The sequence below is a fragment of the Lactuca virosa genome, chromosome 3 (assembly GCF_052849685.1).
Source record: "Lactuca virosa cultivar CGN04683 chromosome 3, Lactuca_virosa_CGN04683_v6, whole genome shotgun sequence".
Taxonomy (NCBI): Eukaryota; Viridiplantae; Streptophyta; class Magnoliopsida; order Asterales; family Asteraceae; genus Lactuca; species Lactuca virosa.
The window spans coordinates 417,977,471-417,988,939 of NC_136428.1; the positions used below are offsets into that span (position 1 = coordinate 417,977,471).

General features: G+C 35.1%; 1 long non-coding RNA gene across 1 annotated transcript; it reads left to right on the plus strand.

Moving 5' to 3' along the window:
* Positions 1 to 5,786: 5,786 nt before the first annotated feature.
* LOC145163209 (uncharacterized) lies at positions 5,787 to 6,823 on the plus strand. The gene is made up of 3 exons (XR_013739642.1): positions 5,787 to 5,902; positions 6,005 to 6,566; positions 6,737 to 6,823. It is a non-coding gene; the product is annotated as an uncharacterized LOC145163209 (long non-coding RNA).
* Positions 6,824 to 11,469: the final 4,646 nt, after the last annotated feature.

An 11,469-nucleotide genomic window follows, 5' to 3' on the forward strand; every position in this document is an offset into this window, starting at 1 on the left:
TGCTCGCTTCTCCTTTGGGCATTGAATCAGCTAGTAGCTTCCACCATCTTAGTACTCCAGATTTCAACAGAGGAACCGCGAGAGCGGTCTTCTACCTGTTGCTACACTCGCAACTCTCAAACATCGTTTCCATCTCGGAGATCCAGTTCATGACTTCCACCGGCGTCGGGCTTCCAGATAGACACGGTGGTTTAGATGCCATGAAATCCTTGTATTTGCATCCACGTCCGTCATTTCCTCCATCCTGGTGGTTTTGCCTAACTATCGGTGGGTTGGCTTGACCAATAGTCCCACTGTAGTTTCCTCCTTCAGACGGCCCATCATTCAGCTCGGGCTCTACAATTGGTATGGTAGTTTCCTCGCGATTTTGTTGGAGCAAACGCCTGGTTTCCTCCATTTGACGATCCAACATCATCTGGATCATCGCTTGCACTCCAGCCATCGTGATTGGCTCAGGAACATCCGCTATAACAGGTATTTGCTGAATCACTGGGGGTTGATTCCTATTCCCATTTGCATTCCCAGCTCCACTGCGGGTTCTTGCCATTTTGATCTATACACCGAATAAGGTGAATTTAGATCTTTATTCAGGATAGACGTTTAAATCATCCTTATATCTCCGAAACGTTCACATGGTAGTTCTAATATCGTAGTCGTACGTTTAGAATCCTAAACACATAAGGTTTCCAGATCCGGTCGGCAACAGACCATAGATCCGAACAAATATCATCATGTCAGGCACAAAGCATTTAGCACATAAAAGCATTTTAGGCACAATTCCTAAAATAAGCTAGTGCTCACACCTCACAATCATCGCTTAGCATTCTAAGTTTAAGTCTAGAAATCCTACGAATTCCTAGTTCGCTTAAACTAATGCTCTGATACCAACTGTGACATCCCCATTTTCACGGCTAGAAAAGACCAATTTTGTTTATGCTTGTTTGAAAATCAGAGTAACATTTTAAATAAAAGTGTTGCGGAATTTGTCCCAAAAACAAAATATGATAAAGATTTATCAAAAGCATTTCCAAGGAAATGTATTTCATTAAAAGACTCTGGATGTCATGTTCGATACAGATCAAAAGCATAAACAGTACAACATAAGCCTTACTACATTATTTCATGTCTACAGGCCTATATCCGTAATCCCTCATCCAAAACATCACATCTATGCTCGAGCGCCACTACCTGTAATACATGAAACTGAGTGGGTCAGGCTTGGGATCCTGGTGAGCACATAGGGTTTTCAAACCACAATAAATAAGTTTATTAATTTCATCAACCAACAATAACCCGATTACCCGTTCCCGTTATCCTCACTTTACGTCCCTAAACACCTATCATAAGGGTCCTAGCCTAAGGATCATCATCGGGATGGACACTACTGCTAAGGGGGTTCATCAGCAATAAATGTCCTAAAGGCAACCATGAGGGGGATGGAGTACACCGGTGAACACATCGTTCACAAACACCTACAGGTTGCGAGCCTGCTAGCGTTCCACTGGACTGTCTAGAAGAGTATGTGGTCGTCATCTATACTCCGCTAGATGACTGGATCACCAACAACATCGAGGCCTCTCATCATTTTATCACACATCATCTTATTACGTCTACCCATGTTTTACCCCAATATTTTTGCAGATATAAAATACATATACAGTTTAAATCATTTAAAACATATATAAAATCTTTCATCAGCATAGACAGCAAGTATTCAGATAATATGCACACATAGCACGTAATTTATATAAAATACTTCATATCTATGTGTAAGATGAAAGTAACTATGCACTCACCTGATTAGGCGGTGACTCGGTACTCGAACAGCACTTCGTTATCTCAAAACAATTTTTCCTTGACCAAAACCTAGTATCAATACCACTAGACTTTAGTTTTAACGTTAACCACGACTAATTAATAGTCTAGCTATTATTATTATTATATAAGCGTTAAATAACACTCAATATAACTCATAATAATAGCCCAAATAATTATTTTAAGGACCTAATAACATTACTATAATTATTTAAAAGTTATATTAAAAATTGCGTAGGCGTAGCTCACTTACAGCGGATTTTAAAGAAAACCGGGCTTTGCTCGGAGCAGCGTTTCCGAACCGAAAAACCCTTTTTCTCTGGACTCCGGGAGCCTCGGGGCTTCCCTCGGGTGCTAGGGGGGTTTCCTAGGGTTTTAGGGGGTTTAGAGGGGTAGTGAGAGAAAGTAGAGAGAGAAAGTAGAAGGATTTGGTGTGAAAATGGAGGCTGCCCTCGCACCTCTATTTATAGGTGTGAGGCCTCGCAGGTACGCGCTGCGTTCCTTTTGTCTACGCGAGGCGTAGCTTCGGTCGTACAACAGGTGGCACTCTACTGATGGAGCGACGTGGACCCTCTCGGAACCGCATAAGACAACTCTACGCGCAGCGTTCCCCTTCAGACGCGAGGCGTTCCTCGGACGCGTTGCGTTCTTCTTGTACGCGCTGCGCTTGCGAGCCAGGTGTCTGAATCCGATGGCTGGGCCGTGATCAGCAAGCGACGGCCCAGATGCTGCCACGTCATCAACTTCTCATCAGACTTCGCAATTTTCCTTCCTTACTTCTAAAAATCATAACTTTCGCATACGAGCTCCGTTTTCGACGTTCTTTATATCCACGCGAAGGCGGGAACGTACTCTACAATTTTTGTTTAGGCTTCGTCGGCTAATTTTGAATTTATTTTAAAAGTTATATTTTTAACAGGCCGGGACACGATTGGTCCGTTAAAAATTCATAACTTTTTCATCCGACGTCCGTTTTCGTCTTTCTTTTTATCGTTATGCTACTATTAACGAGATCTTCGATTCTCGTTTAGGTTGTGTCGGCTAAAAACCGCTCGATCTAATATTCGAACTTCGGGCTGTACACTGCTAAGCCGAAACTTCGAAAAATCATAATTTCCTCATACGAAGTCAGATTTAGCCGTTCTTTTTATGGACGCTCTTAACGTTTTCTACGACTTTCGTTTAGATTGCTAAGGCTAAAACTCGCTCTATCGTAAACTCACTATTTACGCTTTCCGGTGTCGTGTCGGTTCCGTCGCGAAACTTCGACAGGTCATAACTTCTTCGTTATAACTCGGATTTCGGCGTTCTTTATATCTCCGGAATCCTTGTTTCGACCACTACAACTTTATGTAAAGATATCGAGTTTATCTCGTACTTTAATTTTGACGCTTATTTTTATTCTTTATTAATTATACATTTATAATTAAATAATAAGCATATAAATTCACATAATTCACAAAATACTCAAATATTTCATCTTTATTACATCAAAAGAGTTACAATAGTTGACCTAGACTATTACATCGTCTAAAAATGCTTAGCCTCGAAACACGGGCGTTATATCTACATATTATAAACAATCTTTTTTATAGTCTATATCACAAAAATAATAATAATAATAAAATATTAAATAAATTTAAAACAGTAGCTTTTTTGACAAAACAATAGATTTTAACCCCAAAACAGTAGATTAAAAAAAAAGTATTTTTTTCCTAAAACCGTAGGCTACGGTTTGGGAAACCGTAGGTTAACGAGAGGAAACCGTAGGCTTTAAAAAACCTACGGTTTTGTATCTTAAAAATGAAAAAAAAATATACAAAACACGAAACAGTAGCCCATTAGGGGAAAAGAGTAGTCAACTGCGGAAAAGAGTAGTCAATTTTGGAAAAGAGTAGTCAACTGTAGGTTGACTACTCTTTTGTGGGCTATTTTTGGTTAAGTGGTTTTATTTGGCTATTCTTTGATAAGTTATTAAGAATTTTGGCTAGATTTGTATTTATCTCTATATTAAACATTAGTTTATAACCTATGAGAACCACAGTTAAAAATTTTATTAAACTTTTACATTAAAAAATGAAAAATTAATCAATTATTTTAAATAAATTATTACTTAAGAGATATATTTTTATTATATAAAATTACAATTGTGTATTTAAATAAATACGTAAAGTTATATCATCTTATAATTTGTATTAATTTAATTTTATTTTTTAATCTAATGTTATTAATTTAATATAATTAGAGTGAAAAAATTTAAAATTTGAAATTTAAGATCAATTATTAATTTAATGTATATAGAGTGAGAAATTTAAAAACTTGAAATTTGAAATTCATAATTAATAGATTGACAAATGACATGATAGGTGACATATAATATTAATGAGGAGTTTTAATAGCATGACACTTGTCTTTAAAATAATAAACATATTCATTTATCAGAATAGAAAGATTTGATGCAGATAAAGCTACTTATCTGCGATTATCAAAGTAAATTTCATATGATTAGAAAATTTACCAATTAAATGTCTAAGATTTTTTTTGTTTAACTCTCAATAAAACTGTAAAAATAAAGTTATTCTTTTAAATCTTAAATTTATAAGATTCATTGGTTTCGTCTATAACGAAATCGCCACGTATTAGAACATAATCGCGATCCCATTACGGGTGTGTTTGGCACATAACTTTTTAAAGTTTTTAGCTTCTAACGTTTGACAAAACGTTTTTGCAAAAAAAAAAAAAAAAAAAAAAAACATTGTTTGACACTATAGCTTTTAACGTTTGACAAAAGGTATGTTATGTAGCATTTAACAAAATGCTACCCACTACCAAATAGTTTTACTGAACACACCTACATGTCATTTTTTATTTTAGTGGTTAGTTGGTACTTTTTAAATCTTTGACTATTTTTTTGAAAAATAAATAAATTGGGATAATTACATTTTGTTCTTTCTCAAATTTAAAGTTAGAAAATTAAATATATTCATTCTATTAGGTTACAAGTCCATATACTACACATGTGATATATTAAAAATAGTTTAATAATAAGAAAAAATGCTATATATAATTATAAATATGAAAATAACTCTTTGTAAATAAGGATTTATATATTAATTTTTTTGATTTGAATATGTTTAAATCATTGTATAAAAAATACCGAAAATAAATTGTTATTAATATATATATATATATATATATATATATATATATATATATATATATATATATATATATATGATATGAAAGTTAGGAACAGTACATGACCAGGGTACTGTTCCTTGGGTTAGTTAGCATACCTGGGTTAGTTTAATCCCACATTCCACCGCCTCTTTCTACCTTCCAGGACCTTCTACATCCGGTTCCTTTTCCATCCATCCTTTCACAGCTTCATTTTCCTCTCCCAGACTGATTATGACTGCTTTTATCGGCTCTCCCTCTCTCTCGCTGTCTTTCCTTCTCCCACCGTCATTATCTCGGCTTCTCCATGGATGCTCTGCGTTTTCTAGGTCGTCTTTCGGCGCATTGGAGCCGAACACGGTTTGGTTGTCCCTTCCATTTGCCATCTCACGATTGCAGGTATGTCTCTTGGTTTCGTCTGATCAATCAGCGGGAAATCAACGACGGTAGGGAAGCAATTGTTACCTGCGATGGTAGAAGCAGCGGCGGCGGTAGATGGAGGTCGTTGGCGGCAGCAGCAGCGACTACAGCAATCCGTATTCTTTGTAGACACGTGTCGTTCATCGTTCGTCGGATTTGTTGATGTTTATCTTAGCGACATTCTGGAATTTTCCACCGCCTCTCTCTTCCTTACCTCTCTCTTCATATACATCTCTTTCTTCATCGTCTCCCCAGGTTCTCCATTGTTACTGTTTCGCCTCCGCTTCTTACAGAAAACCACCACCGGCCTGCCTCCGCCTCAAATAATCTCACTGTTACACTATTTAAGTGTTCTATGTCCGGTTCGCATTCTTCTACAACATGTATTGAGGTATGAACCGCTCCCGCTTAGGTAGAGGACGGTGCTGGTCGGATTTTACTCCAGTTAAGCAGCAGGAACCACCGATTTTTTAATGGAATGATCTTCAAGGTAAACATGAAACCCTAGAATTGATAGTTTCTATTCAGATCCAAAAATCTGTAATATTCTTCATATATGACGAAATTGTTTTCCATTGGAGGAGATCGACAGGGAAGAGACCTCTGATTCCAGTGTGAAGAAGAAAAGGGGAAATAAAAACGACCTCTGCTGGTCCATGTTGCAGTCCATCACAGAAAGTACTGAAAGAAAGCAACATCTCCGTCTGTATATTTCTCTATTCCCACGAAGGAATTTGCCAAAAACGTCGATAATATGCTTTTAGGGAACCAAATCCCGTTTCTCGATCCTTCAATCTGAAGAAACCCTGATCCACGGCCTTACGCCTTACGCTATACCACATGTGTGTAGATGTTAAACGCTCACACAACACACACACTCACCATCAGACAGTTATGGCACTATGGCTCTCTCCATCGAACCTTCCTACCCCTATACCCCACAACCTTTCTACCCAACAAAAACCACTTACCACAGGATTGGCTTTGTTGTATTTCAGCGTAAGTTACCGGATTTCACCACCACCATCGCTCCACCGACTTTCACCACCACCATCGCTCCATTGACGGTTCCAACGCACAATCGATTCAGACTGGTTGCTGTGGATTTCGAATTTCCGATTTCTCTCTGATGTCGCCGTGAATATCTGATTTCAGTATGTGTTCTATGGTTTCTATTGATTTTCGACTTTTCTATCAATTTATTGTATCTAATACAACTGAAGACTTAAGTTTGCATGTTAATTTGATTTCATTGTGGATTTCAGTTCCGATTACATGTTAATTTAAACAAACATATGTTAATTTTAGTTCTGTTGATGGTCAGGTGCAACAACCAGGAACTGGAACGGGGAAATCTATAAACCTTTGCACTGCAGTCAATCAAGCACTTGAAATAGCTTTAGATTATGATCCTCGGTACCTTTTCACTTTTGCTACCTCCTTTAATTATAATACACTATGTCTGAATCCGGATATATTATTCCTTCCTTTTTCCGATTTTGTTGCATGATCATTTTTGTCTAATTACTCGATTCATATTTCTGATTCTTCACATGTGGGCCATGTAGGTTTAATAGAATCCCCTCTTCCGAATGGAATTGTAAAATTAGCATGGATTCTTAACTGATATTTCATTTCTATTACCATATCATAACAGATTAAGCTAAATTAGGAACTAAAACTTCACATTTGGAATCACAGTTCTTATATATTTGGGGAAGATGTGGGTTTTTGTGGCGTCTTCCGTTGCACAACTGGATTGGCTGATCAATTTGGTAAACATAGGGTTTTTAACACCCCTCTATGCGAACAGGTAACTTTATCGATAAAACATCTCTCACAATTTGACTTTTTAAACCAACAAAAATCGTCATGAACTCTTTCATTTCTTGAAATAATTGGGAATCTTATGATATGCCAATCACTACAAATTAAAAAAATGGTGTTTCTGATTTAAGATTCGTTCTTTTACAACAGGGGATTGTTGGATTTGGTATTGGTCTACCAGGAATGGTAAGTTCCTTAAAATTCTGTACTCCAAAATCCTTTTCTGCATCTTTTCATATAGTTACTTATTATATATAATAATAATTTTGTAACAGGGTAATCGAGCTATAGCAGAAATTCAATTTGCAGATTACAGTTTTCCTGCTTTTGATCAGGCATGTATCTTTATTCTCAACTATGCTAATTTATCACAGATTCACATCCAAATCTTTCAACATTTTGACTTTCGTCATTACTTTTCTTTAACTAGATTGTCAATGAAGCTGCTAAATTCATATATCAAAGTGGTAACGAATTTAATTGTGGAGGTAACCAAAATTATCCAAAAACTTCCCTTTTTTCCCTTTTTTTTCGATTATCAAAATGATTATTTGTGGCTTATTAGGTTTAACAACCTTTAAATCACATGTCCTTATCTAAACATTCCTGTATGTTCACAAAATATAAAATTGGATATTATTGATCTAATAAAAGGAAGTCATGACTTCTTACTATAGGTAGCAGCATAGTTTTTAAGTTGAAAGTAATCTTTTTTCAATCATCTTTGAATGATTATTATAATTACCATTTGTTTGTATCCTCCAAAACAACGGATACAGATTGGAGATGATGTCTCAATGTATCATTCGCTACTTTTATAAAATTTTGGTTCCATTAGTTCATTTTTCTGTATTAAATAAAAAATGGATGCCCATATATACAGCTTAATGGATTAAGTCATGTTTCTGCAGACATCCAAATTACCATTTTACCCTTTTGTTTACTTAGATAATAAATGCAGACATCCAAATTACCATTTTACCCTTTTGTTTACTTAGATAATAAATATTTAATATAGTTAATGATATAGATTCTTAAATATTCGACACACTTTAGCAAATTTTTAATTTTCGGAAACATGTATGATAAAATTATTTAATACACAAAAGTCAAATTATTTAATAGGAATCATTGACTAATAAGTTTTATGAAACTGAAATGTGTGATTGTTTTATCTGTTTGTTAATGTAACATTCATAACATTTGTTGATATCAAATAATTATGTGTTATTTTGAATCTTGATTTTTACATTATTTCATGCAGAACTCCACCTCTTTGGGGAACTATGAAATATCTTTCTGAAAAGATTCCAAAAGACACTTCTAGCAAGGTGAGGATCAATAGGGATTTATACACTTATGAAAAGTAAGTATTGAATTGAGTCCACTTCAATGTTTCCAACATACATGCATACACATACATACATACATGCATACTAATGTAATAAAAAAATGAGTACAGAATCATGGAAACAGCGCCAACTTTACCTGATTTCGCTTTGGCCCTAAAGTCGGATGAATATCAACTTCCTGAAGTCGATTCCTCATGGAAGAATGAAAGATAACCCAAAATATGCAGACTCTATAAAGCAACTTTGTCATGTATCTGGTAAGTTGTTTTTTGCTATTTGTACACTCCCATCATGTAATCGACTAGGCTTTATTTTTTTAAACATGATTATTGTTTCTGTTATGATTTTAGGTTTTGAAGAATGGTCTTCCACATTTTTGTCACAGTTAACTTTAAACCAAAGTTACAAGCTGTATGAACTTCCATCGAGGTAACTGATTCTGTATAATTATTGAGCTATAATATACTTTAAATTTGTAAGCATACACTTTTTGTTTTTTGATCAAATGGTGTTTATGTTTTGCTACTCTTCAAGGTCGACTACTTTAAGAAAAAATATATATTTGTAGAATTTTTTTGATCGAGTCGCAAGCAATTACAAATTTGAGAGAAACTGACATATTGGCATGTATTTATACATACAAAGGGTCATTGGGTTTCACTATGTAAAGTTGAAATTCAGCCAACAGATTTGGGGTTTGTGAATTTTATTATTTAAAACATTCTTTTGTAGTCATAGATTAAATTGGTTGACTTTGGTTTAGTGGATACAAGTTGATTAATAGTGTCACCCATTCTTTCTTTTTCCACAACATTCAATTCTTTGAAAATCCATAAGAAAGAATAGCCATGTTTTATGGTGTTAGTGTTATGCAGTTGGTTCTTTTTTGTAAAATTAATCTTTGACTTGAATTAAAGAAATTATAATTCATTTGGTTGATTTTGCAGGTGTAAATATATGCCATTTTTTGACTTTTTTTTGGTTTTTTTTTTTAAATTCGTACAGATATCTTCATATCAGATTTCCTCCCCCAGATTTCCTGATTTTATCTTCCAGACTTTCACTTCAGAAGGTAAACCATGTCTATTTGTAAATTGATTTTTGTTTTTTCTAGATGTCCAGATATTGTGATTTCATTTCTTTATCGGTTAATCTGTATATTGATTTGTATTTTTTCTTTAGGTTTACAGTTCTATACGGGTCACTGCTATGATGTCTCTCAAAATGAATCAAATGATAAAGAAGCGACAACCAAGGTGGATTTATTACTGGTCATGTCACACCCCAAAACCGAGAACGGCGGAAACGTTCTGGGGTGGAGGACGTCATGTACAGTATCATAACAATGCATAATAGTAAAGACAAGCAACAACATCCATTGCATTAATATAATAATTGTAATACAAGCGTGTTCTGTACAGTTTGTAAGACACCAAAAGTATAATCAAAATAAAAGACGAGTCTTGTGTGTGTTCCATCTTCTCAAAAGCTTCATCTGTACCTGTCTACGGATGACCTGAGAATACAAGTTATTTTGAAAGCGAGTATCAGCATAAAGCTGGTGAGTTCATAAGTATTTAGTGTCATTGCTTGTATAAAAATGTTTACAACCATGTAGTATAATAGTTGATATCAATGTTTGAAAATAGTATGCTCCCTAGAAAATCCTATATTTTCCAGTAAAAGTAGTCTTCTACCAAGACCTGGTTGGTGGCATGTTTGATCCTTTGAAAATGTAAAAGTTTTCCCAGTGAAACTGTCAGTATGAAAATATAGTTTTAGACTTCATTCATATAAAGTAATTGGGAAAATAATGCTTTACCCCAGCAGTGTCACTGCCGGCTTAATGTAATGAAAATGCAGACTCCAGGTAGTATTAAATGTACAATACACCTCGGGGAATCCGTTTTGCCTTTAATTCTTAAAGTGTTAATTAAAGGTCTGAATGTGAACTCGTATGTAACCATGCTGATTGACGATCGAATAAATGATGACCCTCCGAGTCATATGTAGTGATGTGACATTTTGTCACCCCTTGGCCTTTCGGCTGGGACTGTAGCTAGCAGTCGGGATGTGGGAGTGTCTGTCCCGTATAGATCTATACACACAATGCCCGCTCTCCCTCCAGGAGACTCTGGTTACACGGTGATAGCACAATGAAGTGTCGTATCGAGAAATAGTATGTCACATTCTAATTATAGTATATTCTCTTGTATATTGTATAATGTATCTTTTGGTATAATGTATAGAGTGTTCTCTTGTATAGTATATAGTATTCTCTTTGTATAGTACTTAGCATGTATTGACTCATAACTGTACTGACTCTGGTAGGTGTCATTGTAATAGTAGTAATGAGTAGAATCCTTAACTATACCTATTATAGTTAAATAGTAATGTTGGTTGCATGCCTTTGTTACACAAAGGTACTGAACTGAAGTGAAGACTTTTATATCCAACACAAATATATATGATATATAACTAAGAATTCAACGACAGTCGGACAAGTAACAGAATACCCTAAGTCCACAACCAAACAAGGAACAGGAAATAAGGTGAGCTATCAGTCCTAAGTCCTTCAAGTCTTACTTATATAAATATATTAGTATAGATATGGTTTTGAAGATAAAACAAGTTTAAAAGAGTTTGAACACAGTTTCGGCATTTAAAGAGTTGATAAAAGGTTTGAAACACTTGAAAACCCAAAGTTTGATGGAAACTTGAAAGTAGTAGCAAATCTTGTAGTCTGTTCTAGGTATTAATCACATGTGATTGATATAACAACTATAACAGTTCAACTTGTATTCCCCCCATAAAAGCATTTAAAATTATTTAAAAGGTTAATTCAGGGGTATGAACTCACCTGTAGTGAGTGGAGTGG